The sequence below is a fragment of the Anarhichas minor genome, unplaced genomic scaffold, assembly GCF_050575085.1.
Source record: "Anarhichas minor isolate MPS153535 unplaced genomic scaffold, ASM5057508v1 ptg000011l, whole genome shotgun sequence".
Taxonomy (NCBI): Eukaryota; Metazoa; Chordata; class Actinopteri; order Perciformes; family Anarhichadidae; genus Anarhichas; species Anarhichas minor.
Genome location: NW_027466457.1, coordinates 11,564,472 through 11,577,673, shown reverse-complemented (window position 1 = coordinate 11,577,673; position 13,202 = coordinate 11,564,472). Strand labels below are relative to the sequence as shown.

Below are 13,202 nucleotides of genomic sequence, written 5' to 3'. Positions count from 1 at the left end.
GTAGACTAAAAGTACAATGTGTCATTTTTTTTTGCTAGTTGTACTCACAGCTCAACTTACAGCCCTCCATTGCTTTGTCTTTAGCCCCCCCCATCAGCCCGAGGCCTAGCCCCCCCCAGAGAGAGGCGGAGGAGGAGAGTTTGCGTCAGCCATCCACCGGCCTGTAGGCCCAAATTATTTTCAGCTGTGAGCCGAGCAGAGGTCACATGTTTGAGGGGAAACATCAACCGATTTTTTTCCCCTTCCTCCCCCCCTCCTGATTCCTTTCTCCTTACTAAAAATCCAACGCAGAAATGAAGAACAGAAATGCTGCGTGGAGAGGAGGGTGGGCAAGGCTGACTGTAAAGAATGTATAGAGCCTCCTAGTTTTACAGTTTAATTTGACTCTAGGTTGGGGAGAGTGTTGGATATCACAGGGGGAGAGGAACGGTGGGAGAGGGGGGTTGGGGAGACAGGGGTTGTCAAAACTAAAGAGGAAAGTGGATATTGCAAAGAATAATACAAGTATACTGTTGCCCTGTGAAAACAGTGTCGGCTTTTCGGCTGTCCCATTTCACTGTTTGGAGCCCCAGGGCCTAAACAGAAAGTGCTGTTCAGTGGAGACTCTAGTGCCTTAAAAGGTCATTTGGTATTTTCACACAATTCTGTCTGAATTCAAACTTCAGACAGAATTGCGGTAAAGCAAGACAGTGCTTTACCGCACCCCCCTGAACCCTGAAGTAGTGTGTTCGCGTCTCGTAAAAGCAGTAAATTTTGACAGCATTGCCAGTTTCACAGCGTTCGGTTACTGAGGAAACTCTTTTCGGGAGCAGCGAAGGCTTTTGTCTCCTACAGCTATTGGCAACTATTGTTAACCCTGACCCTCAGAGCAAGATGGCCACCATAACAATGCAGAGGCTGAGGGAAGCCATCTGCTGAGGCCAATAAAAACATCACGGGAAACTGCCCCTTCAGCCTCAGCCCTGTGAGGTGTGACAGGCCGTGGACACTGTGGCAGAGGAAGTGGTGCTGTGCAGCAGCTGGGTGGAGAAGATAGCAGCGGAGAATGTGTTAGAATGCATATAAGACACAATATTTTTGATGTTTGATATTAAAGGAGACAATTTACATGAATATTGAGTCCTTCAGTCCTTCCATAGTACCTTCTATACCCAGAATCACCTGCTGACTATAGTTGGTTTTATCTTATTTTCCTAATGACCTTCAGATAAAAAACACATTACACCGATATATTCCATAAAGGATAGCCTCCGGTTCTGGCCTCAGATGAAAACGGATTGGTGCTCAGTGAAAAGCACACAATCTTAATTGCCTTGGAGCCTTTACTAGATAGAGATAGCAGCAGTCAGGGTCAGATGCAGGGCATCAGAGCCAAGCATCAGTTGCATAACAAACCCTGCGGGAGATTTCTCTCAGTGCATGGACACCGGGTATCTGGCCACAGACAGATTATTACAAACATACATACCACAGAGAGAGAGAGGGGGTTGTTTGTTGTTTGTTTAGGCTTCATGGCTGAATCATGGTGTTGCGTTGATGTAATAAATACAATCTCAGTTAGCGACAAGCTCCACCTATTCTAAAATGTACAGTTAAGTGGAAGAAAGTGATCAAGGGTGGGTTGTGAGCAAGTATGATACTAACGAGGGGCAACTTTGGTATTTTTAATCACATGTGGGGCAAACATTGCCAGGTTTGACCTGAGGGTAGCACTGGAGGGACCATGCAATACCTGCATCCAGAGGGCTGATCCTCCTCTATACTGCGGCTATTATGGGACATATCAGCTCTGCATTTTCGGACTGTTGTCAGAAGGCAATTATAATTATAACTGTTCCGAACAGCCATATGTGGAGGCGGGGTGAAAAACCTGCCGTCATAGAGCGGGGCGAGATGTAACAAAAATGTAAATATGGAGATAATGGTGCACATTTCTATCCAGCCTCCCGTGGTTTGTACCCTTTAAAAGTCACAGAGTTGTGTAAAGAAGAAAAAGAGAGCGAGAGAGAGCGAGAGAGAGAGAGAGAGAGAGAGGTTCACACTCTGCTTACTTTCTCATCTCCACACACCTGGCCAACAGCTGTGTGAAGTGAGTGTGAATCCCAATCTGTTCAAGCATCTGACAAACACTCCTGATGAAACATCTAGGCAGCTTTAACAGTGCTTTGGATCAGCTGTTCTTTGAGCTAACTGGTAACAAGAGTGCTGATATGCTAATGTTAAGCATGTAACATATAAATGTGTACTGATAGAACTATAAGGAATTATATGAGCCTCAGAGGAATCCTGTCAGACTGAAGTACTGAACCAAAGAAGGCAAAAGATGAGGAGTCATCAAATTAACAACGCATCATGACAAAGGGATGGACAGATGAACAAACAGCCCGATCGACTGACAACTACTCTGACAATTTCATTCTAAGGAGCTATTTGAGATGATTATGATTAGTGTCATGGTCAGATATACACATCTAGGGACCCTAGATGGCTATCAGACCAAGGGTCCCCCAAACACCATGTCTCCACAGACCAGGCCCCTACATTGACTCCAAACTCCACATATCTGGCACCCCGTGTAAACTAAATACTATTTGACCGTAGCCTGGTCATAGGGCTGTAAATTAATCCCTGATTCATAAAGACCTTTGCACACTTGTGTACACATCTTGTTAGTCTGCACGCAGATTACTCAGTGGCACACACATGCAGGCCTTTCATAGATGACACTTGGTCCAACTGGTTTTTGTTATACTGAACTCTAAGTTGGATTCATAGAAGGAATAAAAGAATCAGCCTGGACTCATACAATGGCAATGTGATGACACACACACACACACACACACACACACACACACACACACACACACACACACACACACACACACACACACACACACACACACACACACACACACACACACACACACACACACACACACACACACACACACACACACACACACACACACACACACACACACACACACACACACACACACACACACAAGCTGTGTCAGTTATGAGTTAGCTTGTAACCGCTCTGTCATCAGGACTGGTGACATGTGAATCCTTTTGTCAGTCATAAACTATAATAAAAACATCTCTCTAATACTCTTTACAGTGCACTGTATGCGGACAATATCAACTCAGACAGTGATATTGTGAGTCAGCCTTTTTGGTCTCTATCTTTGTTGTTGAGAGTATTTTTCAGCGTCAACTCTTGGTGATAATCTGACAAGGTGTTGCTGTATGCAGGTGGTGCTGTCAGTGTTTGCTAGCTAGCGTTATCGGGCCTTTGAATTGCTGTCAGCGAGCTGTTGGCTGCTGCTGCTGCTGCTGCTGCTGTAGTGCTCTGGAGGCCTGCCTGCTTGCCTCTCCCCAACAGCTGCTTCTCATAAAGATTTCATCCTCCCCTCTATCCCTCCGTCCCTCCATCCCTCTTGTCCAGCCCTGCAGAAACAGCTAACACCATGACATCACCAATCCCTTGCTTGTTCTTCCCTAAAACTGCACTCTCTTTTTCTCTCTGTCATTTCGAAATACCTAAAAAGGGCAAAGTCGCTTGCAGCCCACGCTGCATTTCACACTTATCAGGACATGGAGTCACGTAAGAAATACAGAGCGCAAACATAAATAGGCAGCCCCTAAACCACTCGGCGTCTTATGAGTGAGGTTGGATGTAAAACTGGGACAAGGAGAGAACACGATAGCTCAAAATGGGAATTATATACAGCAATGAAGAAAGAATATACATTATTTATTTTCTTTGTTTTCTTTCTGCACCCATGTTGAGTTAAGGACCCTGTCCCCTACTAGCAGTGGCTCACTATAGCATGTGCCAAAGCCTTGCCTGCAATCAATTTAACGCAGCACTGCACATTTAGCCGGCTCTCTCTGGAAACTGCAAACGGCAAACTTGGATGCTTTTTTTTCCTCCCCCGTCTTTCACTCTTTTCCTTTCGCTCTTTCATTCCCACTCAGTCTTGGAGTTGCGGGGACAAATGTATGATGGAGGAAGACTGCTTTTTAATCCTTATAGCTTCTCGTTCTCTTTCATACTGAAATGTACCACGTCAGAGACTATTCATGTACAGCCAATTTGTTTCGAGAGCTGCCAGGTCTGCCAGATGTGACGTGGAGTGTTTGGTTTGATATGGGCATTTCACAGTGGCTGACATGCTGCCTTGACCTGGTAGGCCTTGGCACGGTTTTGCTTGATTCCAGAAGAAGTAGCAAAAGGACGGGTTGATGGTAAAGGAAGGGATGTATGGAGAGGAGGAGGAGGAGGGAAGGACAGAGTCAGGCAAATAAACAATGGAATTTTATCTGGGCTCTGCAGTCTCTCTCTCTCTCCGTTTCTGTCTCGGTGTCCTGTTCAGGGCCCCTGCTGCTTTCATAGCAAGTCCTTGGACATGAGCCAAACAGGCCAATTCTATGACTATGTGTGCCTGTGTCTGTGTGTGTGTATCTGCCCATGCACACGATTGACAGCCAGAAAGTGTGTTACAAGCCTGGAAGCTCATTGAATTTTTTCTACATGCCATTTTCACACACACATTACTTTTCCATCCTCGTCTTTCCGTTCTATATCCAACCAGGGATCTGCTCTGTATGATGTACAGTGGTAAATATGCCTATCCTCTGGCCTTTAGGGGCAACAGACAAGTGCACACACACACATACAGTGCATGCACAAGCCATCTTGCTGCCCAGTGTCCTGTTCAAACCTATAGTCCTCCTGGCCTGCTGTGCTGTATCCTCTTGCTCTCCACTTCTCCCCCTGCTCCCCCCATTGTTAGGAGAGGATGGACGTGAGACAGCATTGAAACTGGGTTAGCCACAGAACCAGACAGGAACTGATGGGGGATAGCACAAACAATTAATTTCTCCCTGCATGTATTTTTGCTTATCAGTCCACTCCAAATACACCACAACAGTGTCCATTGTTGTATTTCTAACGCCACACATGTAGCATTTCTTGTTATTGTGGTTGCCATTTATTACTGAGACTCTGACAGCCTGGGTGTCTACAGTCTATCCCACTGTGAGCTGGAAGAATGGACCAAAATATTACCTCAGAAAACGTATAAACAAACCCTAATTACTGTATAATTGGGGCCAGAGAGGAAGCCACGATGGATGTAATTATGGTGCACATGCACAACCAAGGCACAGAATGCTACACCATTGAAGCGGCACATGCATGAAATGAATGAATGTTATTTTATCGTTTGTGTTTGTGCCCACAAACTGACAGGAAGTGCGATGTGATTTGCAGGAAGTGGTAGTAAGACTGACCTCCTGTGTCTTCTGAAATGAAGTCATCAAGCTTTTGCAGAGGAAGGGGTTTTTTTGGCTTTGGAATTCACCCCATACAGTATAACTTTAGTTCACAGTTGATAAATGGGACAGCTCTGACTACCACAAGGTCAAAATGGCAGCAAACGGAAGGAAACCTCCAGACAAACTCAGCAAAATCCTCCTAAAAGTCCTTCTCACTCTCTCCACCTGTCAGACTTTACAAATGATCATCCTGTAACAGTTTAACCACAGGGCTTTAATGGGGAAGGTCTCCCTTTCCCTTTGGAGTTTGTGGCTTCCATTCCACATTCCACTGACTGCAAATGGTGCGGCTTGCAGGCTAATGATGCACTCAAGTCTTCAAAGTGATAAGCCCTTGTAGAAATAATGACACCGTTGGCCTGACAAAAGGTGAAAATGAAGTGGGTAATTGAAAAAGATTTGTGGAAGCTTTTAAGCACAGAGGAGTTTTTTAAACCTGGACTGACCTGGTACGAATACGATTGAATACTTCCACCTCCACAATGGCTTTTACCTAGCGCCAACACATACAGAGAGGCCTCAACTAGCTCAATGAAGAGAAGAGAAGCCTCTCTACCAGAAAGAAGGACAAGATCATCACAATGAGAAGAGAAAAGTGGAGGAGGATGAATCCGTCTTGGAGGCAGAGCAAACAAATCTCTCTCTATCCCCCCATCTGGGAGCGGGTGTCGTGTTACGTCTCTTTGCAGGGTCGGAGCATCTGTCCTTCGACTCCCTCCCACAGACATGTCAGCCCCTCCTCCCCACAGACAGAGAGCTCCCATCAGCAGAGATCCTGACTCATCCCCGGTCTGCTCCCAATTACCCTGCTGGCTCCGCAGACCAGTGCCCATGCCAACACATCCCAGGGCCTGCTTTTAAACAGCTCTCTCTTTGGCCTACACAACCCCATCCCACACTGCCTCTGTCAGATCCAGAAATGTGGTACAGTTGCAGTTGAAACACTACTGTAGCTTCAGCCAACGTTGAAAGATTCTGTGACGATAAAGGCCTCAGTATGTTTCAACCGAAAGTGCTTGTTGGATTGTTTCACAGCATCTGAAACCACAACGCTGGCATTAGAGGGAAGGAGGACAATGTTTCAGTCTTTACGCAATAACTGGCCGTCCAGGTGTGCTGTGGTGAGAGACTAAGCTGGACTTTAAGTTCTCTTCTTCCGCTCTTCACACAAGTATGTCTGACACTTTCACTTGTAAAAATCGAGTTGTCGGTCTGTCGCAAAGTCGGTCCCTTGATCCATCCACCAACTCATATCTCTCCACATCTATTGGATGGATAGCTATGGACATTTCTACAGACATCCAACGTCAGATGATAATATACTCACTATTCTATACTTTGGGGACCTTTCCTCGAGCGCCGCTAGCAGGTCAAACTTTTCACTTATTCAGTGGAATGTCTCAACATCTACTTGATGGATTGGCACCAGAGTTTGTACAGATATTTATCATTCCCAGATGATGTAGTCGAAGGACTTTGGTGATCCCTGACTTTTCCTGTAGTGCCAACTGTTGGATGGATTGCCATGAAAATAGGCACTTTAGTGCTAATTGTTGGCATGCTTACCGGTAAATTAAGATGGTGAGTCACCTTAAAGATCAAGTTGGCATCGTGAGCATGACAGCTTGCTGTCCTTGGCATTTACCTTGAAGCACTGTCAGGTCACAAAGTGTGGTTAAAGGCCAACTTTCCATCTACTCGTGTTAAACAACAAAGTTATTCGAATTCTGAAAAGACTGCTGTCCCCTTTAATTTCTTATGTATTCAGCTCACTTCATTCCAGAGACAAATTAGTGCACACACACACACACACCATGGGCTCATCTGGCAGTAAGAAAGCTGGGAGTAGGTGCACCTGCGGTTGGAGCGCTGTGGTTGCAGCCAGCATAAATCATCACTGACAGTGTAAGTAAGGTCATTGACAGGAAAGCTGGCCAAGCAAAATGGAGCTCCTCCTGGCAATGAGCCTCGCTGTTTGGCCGGCAGCGATACATTTCAATGGACGACGTGGTAATTCATAAACAGCCACAGGTGATACACACATACACAGCTTCTGTCTTCTGCAACCAAAGCTGTGTTCTGTTCCTTTAAACACAGGACACAGACATGGCGTGTCTTACACCTCAGACAATGCCTGTCTCTGCTGTTAACAGCTCCCAGAGGGGCCTGGATTTTACACGTAAGGAAGTGTCATTGAATACACCATCATTCAAGGGGAAAATAGACTCCCAACAGTGAGCGGTATTTACAGCATCTGATATTACATTGTGCTGACACACAATGTGGGATTTGTGAGCCTAATGGTAAAACCTTTCCTCTCTGAAACAGGCTCAGCCGCAGTAAATGTGCAGCAGTGAGTGGACCTACAGATCCTTTCAACAATAACCCGGCTTCTTCACAGCACACTAACGTTATTCTCTGGGCCCCAGATCAAATTTCTCCTCCAAGCCGCAACCTCTGAGCTGCGCTCCAAAGCCAAAATACTCTCTTCTCCTTCCTGTCCCCCCCCCCCCCCCCCTTTACATTTTAAGGGTTCCGCTTGAGAATTCCCACCAGAGCTCCCCCGTCCCATCCCTGCTCCCCTGCATGCCTGCACAGAAACAGATTTTTATAATTCGCCCGCCGGTCCCCGGGGGAGCCGAGCGAGGCGAGAGCTTGGGAAAGTGCTCTTCCGGAGAGCAAACTCCAGAGTCAGAGTCGGAGTTGACGTTTTTTGACCTCCACACACCCCGTGACCGACAACTGTGAGGCTGAGCCAAGACCGCCAGTGGACAAAAAAAACTGAGTGAAATGGAGAGGGGTGTTTAGCACTGCTGAAGCAAGCCAAACTGATCTAAAGGTTTCCATCGTAATCTACTCAGGTACTCAAATTGTACTCAACATAAGGCAAATACACTTTGTAGTTCTAATTTTAGGCAGTTAGCAAAGACCAAATCAGAGCAACTGCAACATGCTGAGCAATATCACAAGGAGAAAAGATTATTAATGCAAAACTTGATGATTTTGAAATGTAACTGAGCCGATATCTATCCAAAGAAGACATGTATAAAGAATAAGGATTGACGTGGATTGAAACCAGGCTCAGCAAATACAACGTGACACTCTACAGCAGCATAATAATGTTGAGATTATTGTGACCATCATTACCCAGGAGACAGACAAAGAGAAAACTACTACTTTCCCAGCTCTAGAGCTTAACAAGACAGTGTTTAGATATGATTTGGTATGATCAAAGCTTCTTTGTGTCTGCAGAGTGTCTGGAGTATCTACTCATTAAGTTGTTACACTTGGATGAACCTCCAGACATTGTTTTAATTCTCATCATAGAGTGGATCCCTAAATTGACAGGTAAACAAAATGTTTCACATTCTCAGTCATGGCTGCGAGAGAAAGAGAAGAGGAGAATATGAGAGCAGTAGACTGATGATTTGAAGGACATTGCTCTTACAGTTTTTCCATCTTGAATATCACACGCACGCATGCTGCACATAGCCAAACTCACAAAGCATGCGGTAACCTTTTCCCATTTTGTTCGGAATTCTCATTATAACATGGCAACCGGAGCCTAAATCAATGAGCTGTACAGCCACATTAGAGTTACACTTTGAACCCAGATGGACGCATTCCTTTCCAGACGGCAGCCTCCGCCACATGCAAGTTCCTTTTTTTCCAAACTGGGGATGTCAAACAAATGGTAAATGCATGTTCACGTGCAAGTACAGTGTTTGAATCCATGTGTCTGTGCCCGTTTTCCTGCATGTGTTTGTGCATGTGGTCTGGGGTGTGTGTGTGTGTGTGTGTGTGCTGGGGTTTGTGCCACCGCCACACGCTTCCAGTGGGCAAGACCTGCAAAGCCAAACCAGGCTTGAAACAGCAGGCTTTAAGATGGTCTTCATCAGCAGTTGGTTTGCTGTGATGATTCTCTCAGCCCACATCTAACACCCTGCCATCAAACTGTAGCTCTGCCTCTGTCTTTACCAATGTCTCCACACTGAACTCAGTGATCCCCATTCTGTACTGTTGTCTGTGTAAACAACGCAGTGAGGCAGGGTTTCAGCCCGCCGTGTCCTGTTAAACGTCCCAATTAAAGTCGCAGCAACCATTTTTTCTCAAGCACAGGGTCCGATTTCTCATTATTAATACAACTCAGAGGCTTAGCAGAGCGAAACATGCCAGACAGATGAAACAGCTTGCAAGCGACAGGCTTTTGAGAGAAAGTGAGCGCATATGTGTGCTTGTCAGGGACATGGAAGCATCTAATGAAAAAGCCATGGCCAGGTGCCAACATGCCTCCAGTGTGATGGTATGCATTATCCATGCATCTGTGAGGGGGGGGGGGGTTTGATCATGACTAAACCCATGGCCATCGACCAACATCACAGACAATGCGCCCCCCCCATATCTTTGAAACAAGAGGGATTCTTTCACCATCACCACAGGACACATTCTTTCGGAGCGCGTCACCGTGGTGACAACAGCAGCTTGGGGACGGCAGGAGATTGGCCCGGTGGGGTCTTTAAGTTGCGGGCCGCCCCCGCAGAGTGCCTGTCAAAAGCCAGTTCCTGTAAGAGGAGGGGTAAACAGGCTGTAACCTCCTAAAAAGGTCTGCTGTCACTTTTCTGAGCAGATAAGAATAGAGGAGACAGATGTCACACACACACACACACACACACAGACACACACACACACACACACACACACACACACACACACACAATCACACATAGACACAAACACACCATGCAACCCAGGAGGAAAATGTAATCAACTGAAGTTAAACCGTGAAAAATCACCAGGGTTATCACGTTTTCACATGACAACAGAAATATACAGACTTCTATGTGTCTGCACGTAAAACAGGCTTCTAACAGTTAACTCTCTTGTAAATTGAGGCCACAGTATCAACATGAAGCTAAACACTGTTTTCCTGGATGAATTTGCACTCTAGTGACTCATACCGATCATCAAGACGGATTTCTCCACTGCAGCATGCTTCCAAGAAAGAAATAACAAGCTGATTCAGTTGTGAGAGATGACAGACTTAGTCACGGTGCTACACATCTGGTGTGCGAGTTTTCAAACAAAGCATGCATACTAATATAAAAAACCTCTGCTAACCTCTACTTAATTAATTTAAGTGCTCATGTGTTGCATATGTTGATATGTCGGGGGGGGGGGTGATTGTGCTCGGAATCATGAGTCACTGAGACTGAAAAGATGTGTCAAGAAATTGGTGTGAAAGAAGGAAAAAAGAGGGGAAGAAGCAGAGTAAACTATGCAAACAGAGAGACCGAATGAGTGTGTGTCTGAGAGCAAAATGAATCACTCAAGCAGGACGATTGAACATTGTCTTACACAGCGGTCATGTAGACGGTTAGCCTCTGCCTCCATCTCAGAATGTAAACAACTGGCCCAATCTGACAGACCACTGTGTGATAGTAACGTTGGTCACACGCACGCGCACACACACACACACACACACACACACACACACACACACACACACACACACACACACACACACACACACACACACACACACACACACACACACACACACACACACACACACACACACACACACACACACACACACACACACCAGAGCCCCTTTGCAAGATTGCAGCCCACTTATTACCTTGCCGACTAGCAGACAGACAGTCCCTCTGTCTTTATCTCCAGCTCTATAAACCTTCTCCTCACAGCGCCGGAGAGTCAGCCAGTCTCAATTCAATACACTCTCAACTTAAGTAAATACAACGCCAGGACAGACAGACACGGGAGAGCAGAGGGATGTTGATTTGTGGTTCGTAAAAACTGATACTGACCTGCTGAAGCTGTTCACTTATGCCAATATGAAAATAACACTGAGTTGAAGAGGCAGTGCAGAAAGAGCACTTCAGCTGCTTTTACGATGAAGCACATCAAATCTAAAGATTTGATCCACTGTTGCCCGCCCCATGGATCTTGTTCTTGGGTTTAATCATTGCCCAGCAGGCTGAACTAAAAGGCCAGAGGAAGCTGCTGAGATGGATTATGTTGGCTGGTTGATAACCATCTCTTATGGGTCATTGCTTATCAGACACAGAAGACATTCCTGTTGCATTGTGGTCTGACATGCAGCAGAGAATCCGTTATCTCCAATGAAGCGATATGGTCGCAACACAGATGCATGAATGTGTAAAAAGCTTAAAGGTGCCCTGTGGACACTGAAGGGTGATATTTTGATGAAGATGTTTCCTTATTGCTTGTATCACAAGTTCTACCAGCAAGTGCAGAAAGAAACATATTGCATATGCATGCCACGAGCAAAGGCGTGAGACATTACAGGTTTTATTCTTGCAGAAGGCAGTAATAAAGTGCACGCCTCAGCTGGAAAACAAGTCAATAGTATAGTCAGGAATGTATATGAACTTGCTCAAGCAGTTAGTAAATAAAGGTGGTGTTTACATTTAAAACAACTGCCATGTCTATTGAAGGAAAGGGTCAAGAAAAGTGCTGTAAAATCAACCTTGTCCTGCAGTTCCACATCCTGTCAGTTGGGGGCAGTAAAGTAACAATTAGAGAAGAAGTCTGTCTTGCAAGTTTCACAATATTTCCAAACATTGAAAAAAAAAAAACCTATGGCAATGTTCTATGAGGTCGGAAATGCATTCAAGATGTTTGGTAAGCTTTAAGGATTCATTCTGGTCAGACATATCAACAAAATCGTGTTATTTACAATGAAAACTCCACTTGGTACAATTACCAGTCAGACTAGATCTTTGTCAGTAAAGGATATGAATCATTGTCCTTTTTATTTCTCCTGGAACAAATCAACCTCTTACATTCAAACAGTGATTCACTTTTTTATACTATAATGCTTTCTTTGTCGATAAGTGGTCCTTGCTGTTTTTTTTTTTACAGCTGTTTCCTCTCATCACTTGGCAGTCAAACTGTGGGGTCGATATTGTGATATCTGTTTCATTCATCTGTTAACACAGATTTTGCAGGTAGTGCTGTTTTCAAGGCCACAATGAGGAAGGTGGTAAAATAAGACAATGTTAAAACTGTCATCAACTGAAACATATCTTATGTTTTAGACATCCATCAATCTTCACTGGCATCCTATTCGTCCGTTCAAAAATGTGGGTTGAGAGAATGAGAACAGGTCCAATGTAAACTTTCAAACACGGCTGCACAGTTTCCATCATGGCTGATTGTGAATCCGCAAACAACTTGTTGTCCCTAAAAGCTGACTTTTTGGAGCCACCTGAACTCCTCTGTCCGCCCTGGGGAGGTCTCCACCCGCCTGCTCGCCTGCTTCCTCACAACAATACAGCGGCTGGGACTCTGCATGAAGAGGTGCCTTTGTTCACAGTGAAGAATGCTCATCTCACTTATCCTCCCCTCTGATCTCCCTCTCTCCCCCTTAACAAGCCGGTTTGGAACATGCTGGTCTAAGTGACCGTCCTCCAAACGGTCACCAAACTATCTTTCTACACTTTTTTTTCGTTTAATAGGAAAGATGAGAGCTGACAGCCATTGAGAGAATGTGTGTGTGTGTGTGTGTGTGTGTGTGCTCATGTGAGCTCAGATACTTCATGAGGTGGATGAGTCTCTTGTGGACAGCAGTAATGGACTTGGTGCAGACAGTTTGAGACTGGCTACTTGAGGCACACTTTAACTGGAGCCAGAGCCGTCCAGAATGAAATACGGCTCAAATAAACACAGACAAACCCACATTCTAACATCCTCCATATTGCTTTCAACAAGCGTATAGGCGTACGTTCTGTACATGCACACATACACACACACACACACACACACACACACACACGCATCCTGACACATTCAAGGTCACACATGCACATTTAGAC

The 13,202-nt window shown here is 45.3% G+C and overlaps 1 protein-coding gene across 1 annotated transcript in view; it reads right to left on the bottom strand.

The window, feature by feature from the left end:
• LOC142947688 (DENN domain-containing protein 2A) overlaps positions 1 to 13,202 on the bottom strand; it is a 34,889-nt gene that overhangs the window by 20,713 nt on the left and 974 nt on the right. The window lies entirely within an intron of this gene.